Genomic DNA, 9,325 nt, shown 5'->3' with positions numbered 1-9,325 from the left:
CTTAATACACTAGATGCATGCTCAATAGCGGTCGACGTGTGGAGTAATAGTAGTAGATGCAGAAAGTATCGGTCTACTTGTATTGGACGTGATGCCTATAGATATAATCATTGCCATAGATATCGTCACGAATTTGCGTGGTTCTATCAATTGCTCGTCAGTAATTTGTTCACACACCGTCTACTTGCTTTCATGAGAGAAGCCACTAGTAAACACTACGGCCCCCGGGTCTATTCACATCCATCGTTTACACCTCCGCTTTTACTTTGCTTTGTTACTTTGTTGCTTTCAGTTCTCACTTGGAAAACAATATATAAGGGATTGACAACCCCTTCATAGCGTTGGGAGCAAGCTTTTTGTGTTTGTGCAGGCTCTTGTGATACTCCTCCACTGGTTCGATACCTTGGTTCTCAAACTAAGGGAAATACTTACCACCACTACGCTACATCACCCTTTCCGCTTTGAGGGAACACCAACGCAAGGCTCCAAGGCCACGGGGGAAATCCTTTGCATACTTGCCTAGCAAGTCCCTTAAGGCGTAGCCGCAGCAGAAGTATTTCTGGCGCGGGAGTATCAAGCAACACTCCTATTTCTGGCGCCATTGGAAGGTCTTTTGTTGCGGTAGCTGAAGTATTTCTGGCGCCGTTGCCGGGGAGGAGAGGTCAAGATCTATCCAAGTAGGTCTCACAAACTCATCTCCTGAATTTACTTTTGTTGCCAGTTGCCTCTCGTTTTCCTCTCCCCCACTTCACATTTGTCGTTTTCTTTTGCCTTTCTCCTTCGTCGTTTTCTTTTGCCTTTTCCATTTTCCTTTGTCGGTTTTCTCGCTTGCTTGTGTGCTTGTTTGTTTGTTGAAGTCATCATGGCTGAAAACACCAAACTTTGCGACTTCTTGAGCACTAATAATAATGATTTTATTAGTACTCCGATTGCTCCCGCCACTAGTGCGGAATCGTATGAAATCAACACAGCTTTGTTGAATCTTGTTATGAAAGAGCAATTCTCTGGCCTTCCTAGTGAAGATGCCGCATCCCATCTCAATACCTTCATTGAGCTTTGTGATATGCAAAATAAAATAGATGTGGATAATGACGTGATTAAGTTGAAACTTTTTCCTTTCTCGTTGCGAGATCGTGCAAAAACTTGGTTTTCTTCTTTGCCTAAAAATAGTATCGATTCTTGGGATAAGTGCAAAGATGCTTACATATCCAAGTATTTTCCGCCGGCTAAGATCATCTCCTTATGTAACGATATCATGAATTTCAAGCAACTTGATCATGAACACGTTGCACAATCTTGGGAGAGGATGAAGCTTATGATTAGAAATTGTCCCGCTCATGACTTGAGTTTGTGGATGATTATACAAATCTTTTACGTTGGCTTGAATTTCGCTTCTGGCAATATCTTGGACTCCGCCTCAGGTGGAACGTTCATGGAAATCACGTTAGGAGACGCTACAAAACTCCTGGACAATATCATGACCAACTACTCTCTGTGGCACACTGAAAGGTCGCCTGCTAGCAAAAAGGTGCACGCTATAGAAGAAATTAACTCGCTTAGTGCTAAGATGGACGAGTTGATGAATTTGGTTGCTAGTAGAAACGCTACCGTAGATCCTAATGACATGCCACTATCTTCTTTGATTGAGAGTAGCAATGCTAGTTTGGACGTGAATTTTGTTGGTAGGAACAATTTTGGCAACAACAATGCTTTTAGAGGAAACTATGTTCCTAGGCCTTTTCCTAGTAACTCCTCTAACAATTATGGCAATTCCTACGGCAACACTTATGGAAATCACAACAAATTACCCTGTGATTTAGAGAGTAATATCAAAGAGTTCATCAACTCCCAAAAGATTTTCAATGCGTCCATAGAGGAAAAACTACTCAAATTAGACGATTTGGCTAAGAGCGTTGATAGGATGTCTTGTGATATTGATGCTTTGAAAGTTAGATGCGCTCCTCCCAAGGTCAACTTGGATGAAACTTTGAAAGCTATGTGTGTCTGCATGAATGGGAGCAAAGAAAGAACCGCCCAAATTCGCGCTAGGCATGAATGGTTCAAAAGGGTGTGTTCTAGTGATGCAAATCACGAAGATCTTAAAGTGCTTGGTGTGTCTCCTCTTGAATCTTTGTTTTCGCGTGTCACACCTATTTATGGAGAGGCTGGATATGAATCCACTTTGGTTAAAAACGCCCCAATGATTCGGAGTCCACCTATCTTGATGATAAAGGTGTGGAGAGTGGAGTAGAAGAAGTCAAAATTTTGGGAAGTAATGAAACTCCCACTTTGGATTTCAAGGAATTCAATTGTGACAATTGCTCCTTGTTTTAATGCATTTCTTTAATGAAATCCATTGCAAACTCTCCACATGCTTATAGCCAAAGCAAAGCCTTTACCGCGCATATCGTAGATGCTATGATGAAATCTCTTGAAGAGAATCTCGAACTAGAAGTCTCTATACCTAGAAAACTTCATGATGAGTGGGAACCTACTAAAAAAATCAAGATCAAAAACTATGAGTGCAATGCTTTGTGTGATTTGGGTGCTAGTGTTTCCGCGATTCCAAAGTCTTTATGTGATATTCTTGGTTTTCATGAGATTGAAGAGTGTTCTCTTAATTTGCATCTTGCAGATTCTACCGTCAAGAAACTCATGGGAAGGATCGACGATGTTCTTATTGTTGCAAATAAGAACTGTGTACCCGTGGATTTCATTGTACTTGACATAGATTGCAATCCTTCATGTCCCATTATTCTTGGTAGAACTTTCCTAAGGACTATTGGTGCTATCATCGATATGAAGGAAGGGAATATTAGATTTCAATTTCCTTTAAAGAAGGGCATGGAGCACTTTCCTAGAAAGAAAATAAGATTGCCTTATGAATCTATGATGAGGGCTACCTATGGTTTGAGCACCAAAGATGAATATACGTGATTTCATCACCTTTCGCCTAGCTAAGGGCGTTAAACAAAAGCGCTTGGGAGGCAACCCAACGAATCTATCCTTTTTCTTTCTGTTTTGTGTTTTCCACACTTTCATAATTCTGTTATGATTGTGTTTTTTGTGTTTCTTTTTGCGTTTGTGCCAAGCAAAACCGTTATGATTAGTCTTGGGGATGATCGTTTGGTCATGCTGGAAAAGACAGAAACTTTCTCCTCACGAAAATAATTTTCATTTTTTTTCTGCAAGATAGTTTGAGTTGATTCTTTTTGCTGATAATTTCTACGCAAATTATTCAGACTGTCGTAATTCTTCGGAATTTTTGGAGTACCAGAGTTATACGAAATATACAGATTGCTACAGACTGGTCTGTTGTTAACAGATTCTGTTTTTGTTGTGTTTGTTGCTCATTTTGATGAAACTATGGATAGTATCGGGGGGTATTAGCCATGGAAGATTGAAAATGCAGTAACCCAACATCAGCATAAGTAGAATTTAAGTTTGCTACAGTACCTAAGGAAGTGGTGGTTTGCTTTCTCATACTAATGTTATCATGAGTTTCTGTTTAAGTTTCGTGTTGTGAAGTTTTTAAGTTTTGGGTGAAGTTCTTATGGAAAAAAAGATAAAGAGTGGCAAGAGCTCAAGCTTGGGGATGCCCAAGTCACCCCAAGAGATTCAAGAATGCCGTAAAAGCCTAAGCTTGGGGATGCCCCGGGAAGGCATCCCCTCTCTCGTCTTCAATCCATCGGTAACGTTACTTGGGGCTATATTTTTATTCACCAGATGTTATGTGTTTTTGCTTGGAGCATCTTGTATCGTAGGAGTATTTTATTTTTGTTGTGTCACAATCATCCTTGCTGCACACCTAGAAAGAGAGACATGCACTCACCGTGATTTCTTCAAGCTTCACTTATATCTTTTGGTAGACAATTCAGCTCACATGTGCTTCACTTATATCTTTTGAGCTATATACTTTTGCTCTATGTGCTTCACTTATATCTTTTAGAGCACAGCGATGCGTGGCTTGGTAGTTGATATATGCTTTGAAAGTAGTCTCAAAAGGGGTAGTTATCCAAAGGGATACAAAAACTTCCACCTTCATGTGCATTGAATAGTTAGAGAAGTTTGATTCATCTCAATTAGTGTTGAGTTGTGGTTATGGTAATATTGAAGTCATGCTAGTAAGGTGTTGTGGATATAGAAATGCTTGTGTTGAAGTTAGTGATTCCCGTAGCATGCACGTATGGTGAACCGCTATGTGATGAAATCTGAGCATGATTAGTATATTGATTGCCATCCTTTACGTGGCGGTCGGGATCGCGTGATGGTTTATACCTACCAACCCTTCCCCTAGGAGTATGCGTTGAATGCTTTGTTCTGATTACTAGTAAAAAATTTGCAACAAGTATATGAGTTCCTCATGACTAATGTTGAGTCCATGGTTTAGATGCACTTTCACCTTCCACCATCACTATCTTCCTAGTGCCGTATAACTCTCGCCGGTGCACAAAACCCACCATTAGCCTCCCTCAAAACAGCCACCATACCTACCTACTATGGCTTTTTCAAAGTCATTCCGAGATATATTGCCATGCAACTACCACCATGACATGTGCCACCACGTCTACATTGTCATTGCATGATCGTAAGATAGCTAGCATGATGTTTCCATTGATGTCTATGCCATGCTAGATCTTTGCCATGGTACACTACCGAAGGCATTCCATATAGAGTCTTAGTTGCTCTAAGTTTTGAGTTGAAAGTGTGATGAAGATTATTAATGGAGCATTGTCCCATGTGAGGAAATAAAAGAGGCCAAATAAGCCCACCAAAATAAAAAAAGAGGCCAAAGAGCCCACCAAATAAAAAAATAAGAGAAAAAGAGAGAAGGGACAATGCTACCACTTTTTCCACACTTGTGCATATTAAGCACCACGATCTTCATGATTGAGAGTCTCTCGTTTTGTCACCACCATATAGCTAGTGGGAAAATTTCATTATATAACTTGCCTTGTATATTCCAATGATAGGCTTCCTCAAAATTGCCTTAGGTCTTCGTGAGCAATCAAGTTGGATGCACACCCACTAGTTTTCTTTAAGAGCTTTCACATACTCGTAGCTCTAGTGCATCATTTGTATGGCAATCCCTACTCATTCACATTGATATCTATTGATGGGCATCTCCACAGCTCATTGATATGCCTAGTTAATGTGACTATCTTCTCTTTTTTTGTCTTGCAACCTCCACCACACTCCACACCATCTATAGTGCTATAACCATGGCTCACGCTCATGTATTTCGTGAGAGTTGAAAAGGTTTGAGAAAGTAAAGGTGTGAAACAATTACTTGGCAAATACCGGGGTTGTGCATGATTTAAATTCGTTGTGCAATGATGAGAGCATAGCCAGACTATATGCTTTTGTAGGGATAACTTTCTTTTGGCCTTGTTATTTTGAAAGTTCATGATCACCTTGCTAGTTTGCTTGAATTATTATTGTTTCCACGTCAATATTAAACTATTGTTTTGAATCCAATGGATCTGAACATTCACGTCACATAAGAGGAATTACAAAGGACACCTATGCTAGGTAGCATGAAAGCATCAAAAATTCATTCTTTATCACTTCCCTACTCGAGGACGAGCAGGAATTAAGCTTAAGGATGCTTGATACGTCTCAAATGTATCTATTATTTTTGATGGTTTCACGCTATTATCTTGTCATCTTTGGATGTTTTATGTACCTTTTATATATTTTTTGGGACTAACTTATTAATTCAGTGCCAAGTGCCAGTTCCTGTTTTTTCTGTGTTTTTCACTCTTTTCAGATCTGATTTTGGAACGGAGTCCAAACGGAATAAAAACCCCGAAATGATTTTTCCCGAACGGTAGAAGATCAGGGGGCCTCTGGGCCAAGCCAGGTGGGCTCCAGGGAGCCCACAAGCTCCCACTCCGCCGCCAGGGGAGGCGGCGTTGTCAAGGCTGGTGGCCTCCCTGGCCGCCCCCTGACCTAGATCCTTGGCCTATATATTCCCAAAAATTCAGCAAAAAATTAGGGGAGCCTCAAAAATACTTTTCCGTCGCCACAAGCTTCCGTTTCCGCGAGATCTCATCTGGAGACCCTTCCCGGCGCCCTACCGGAGGGGACTTTGGAGTTGGAGGGCTTCTTCATCATCATCATCGCCCCTCCAATGACTCGTGGGTAGTTCACTTCAGACCTACGGGTCCGTAGTTAGTAGCTAGATGGCTTCTTTTCTCTCTTGGATCTTTAATACAAAGTTCTCCATGATCTTCATGGAGATCTATCCGATGTAATCTTCTTTGGCGGTGTGTTTGTCGAGATCCGATGAATTGTGGATTTGTGATCAGATTATCTATGATATATATTTGAGTCTTTGCTGATTTCTTATATGCATGATTTGATATCCTTGTAAGTCTCTCCGAGTCTTGGGTTTTGTTTGGCCAACTAGATCTATGATTCTTGCAATGGGAGAAGTGCCTCGTTTTGGGTTCTACCATGTGGTGACCTTTCCCAGTGACAGTAGGGGCAGCAAGGCACACATTAAGTAGTTGCCATCAAGGGTAACAAGATGGGCTTTGTCGTTTATATGAGATTATCCGTCTACATCATGTCATCTTGCTTAAGGCATTACTCTGTTCTTTTTGACTTAATACACTAGATGCATGTTGGATAGCGGTCGACTTGTGGAGTAATAGTAGTAGATGCAGAAAGTATCGGTCTACTTGTTTTGGACGTGATGCCTATAGATATAATCATTGCCATAGATACCGCACGACTTTGTGCGGTTCTATCAATTGCTCGACAGTAATTTGTTCACCCACCATCTACTTGCTTTCATGAGAGAAGCCACTAGTAAACACTACGGCCCCGTGGTCTATTCACATCCATCGTTTACACCTCCGCTTTTACTTTGCTTTGTTACTTTGTTGCTTTCAATTCTCACTTGGCAAACAATCTATAAGGGATTGACAACCCCTTCATAGCGTTGGGAGCAAGCTTTTTGTGTTTGTGCAGGCTCTTGTGATACTCCTCCACTGGTTCGATACCTTGGTTCTCAAACTGAGGGAAATACTTACCACCGCTACGCTACATCACCCTTTCCGCTTCGAGAGAACACCAACGCAAGGCTCCAAGGCCACAGGGGAAATCCTTTGCATACTTGCCTAGGAAGTCCCTTAAGGCGTAGCCGCAGCAGAAGTATTTCTGGCACGGGAGTATCAAGCAACACTCCTATTTCTGGCGCCATTGGAAGGTCTTTTGTTGCAGTAGCACTCCACTGCAATCACCATTGACAACAGTGCCCAAATGCCATTTTGGGACTCCCCTTGGCTCCTAGGTCACAAACCAAAGGACATCGCACCGCTCATCTTTGAGGCCTCGAGGAGGAAATTTTGTAAGGTGTGTGAGGCTCTAAATGGGAATGCATGGATTCATAAAATAAACAAGAATATTGTCGTCTCCCGTGACCACATTCGTGAATTCTTCACCCTTTGGATTCTCATAAATGACTTACATTTTAACTAGAAGATGATATCGTCTAGAATCACGCAAATGATCGGTTCTACACGATGGCCACCGCATATAAAGCTCGGTTCCTTGGCATGTCATTTTCCCCTTTGGATCAAATGGTCTGGAAATTTTGGGCTCGACCAAAAGTGAAATTTTTCGCTTGGTTGGCTATACAAGACAGGATTTGGATTGTCGATTGGTTGGAGAAACGTTGTTGGCCAAATGGTGGGATTTGCAAAATTTCCAAAAGATAACAAGAATCAGGCGCGCATCTTCTCTTCAAGTGCTGCTACGCGCTCAGACTATGGTGTTTAATCATTGAGAAGCTTGGCCTTGATCACATGGCACAATTGATTGGCCTCTTGTGGACTCCGTCAATGAGTGGTGGGACAAGAGAACCAACAACCAAAACCCCAACAGGCATGTTATGGCCTCTCTTACCATGCTTGTCTCTTGGCCAATATGAAATGAAATATACGCTAGGGTGTTCCTCCATAAATGTGCACCACCACCCATCCTCCTTCACAACATTTTAGAGGGGGGGGAAGTTTTGGATCACCGCAGGCGCTAAGAAACGAGGGAATATTATTTTGTGTGATCAGTTGTCATGCCGTGTATGAGGGGTTCTTTGTAACACTCGAAAACTCTATTATCTTATTATTTAATTGATCAAGCAATTTTTTTGGCTCCGTTTAAAAAATTCCAAAAAGTAAGGATCACAATTTAGGGGGCATAGTTGTTTGGCAGACAAAATAAGGTATCAACACTAGCACGCGTCTTCTAACGTTTATGGGGTTAAATTTGGCTACTGTTGTTATGCTAGATCCAGTAATATCATCAACAAAAACATTATATAGGTTCCCCTAAAATGAATTTACATACTGCAAAACATCGGGCGAAACAGATTCCGTAAACCGGTATTGTAAACGTTTTTGTTTTACTTTTTCTCCTTGCGGTTCTTCTTCCCTGAGGCGCACGCATAGACGAACTCGAACTCTGGCCAGCTAGAACGGCACCGCTTCAACCTTCCACCTGCTTCGAGGTTTGATGACCCTCTGGTGATGTTTCGGCCGGAGTTGCTGCTCTCCTCCGCCTGCTTGTTGCTCATGTCTCGAGTCGTCACACCACTGCTCTAGAGTTGAGCGGTTTTACAGGATACTTAAAAAAGCTAGAAACCTTCATATACAATAAATTAGTGTTCTAATATACGTGAACCTATAAAATAATATGTACGAAATATCTATTTTACGGGATTTATTCGGTACACTTTTCTCAACATATACTGTGAAGGTTTGATTTTTTACATATATAAGAGTATCTACTGCCGCGTATGATAAATATGACCCTCAAATGTTCACGGGCGCGCTCACGCACGTCCGCATGGAGTGACCTACTGTTGGAAATATGCACTAGAAGCAATAATAAAAGAGTTATTATTATATTTCTTGTTTCAATATAATCGTTTATTATCCGTGCTATAATTGTATTGAATGGAAACATAAATACATGTGTGGATACATAGACAAAATACTGTCCCCAGTAAGCCTCTAGTTGACTGGCTCGTTGATCAAAGATGGTTAAGGATTCCTAGCCATAGACAAGTGTTGTCACCTGTGACGGGATCACATCATTAGGAGAATGACGTGATGGACAAGACCCAAACTATGAACGTAGCATATGATTGTGTCGGTTTATTGCTATTGTTTTCTGCATGTCAATCTATCTATTCCTATGACCATGAGATCATGCAACTCCCGGACACCGGAGGAATACCTTGTGTGTATGGAATGTTGCAACATTACTGGGTGACTATAAAGGTGCTCTACAGGTATCTCCAAAGGTTTCTGTTGGG

The sequence above is a fragment of the Hordeum vulgare genome, chromosome 2H (assembly GCF_904849725.1).
Source record: "Hordeum vulgare subsp. vulgare chromosome 2H, MorexV3_pseudomolecules_assembly, whole genome shotgun sequence".
In the NCBI taxonomy this organism is placed as follows: Eukaryota; Viridiplantae; Streptophyta; class Magnoliopsida; order Poales; family Poaceae; genus Hordeum; species Hordeum vulgare.
This window is presented reverse-complemented; position numbering follows the sequence as displayed.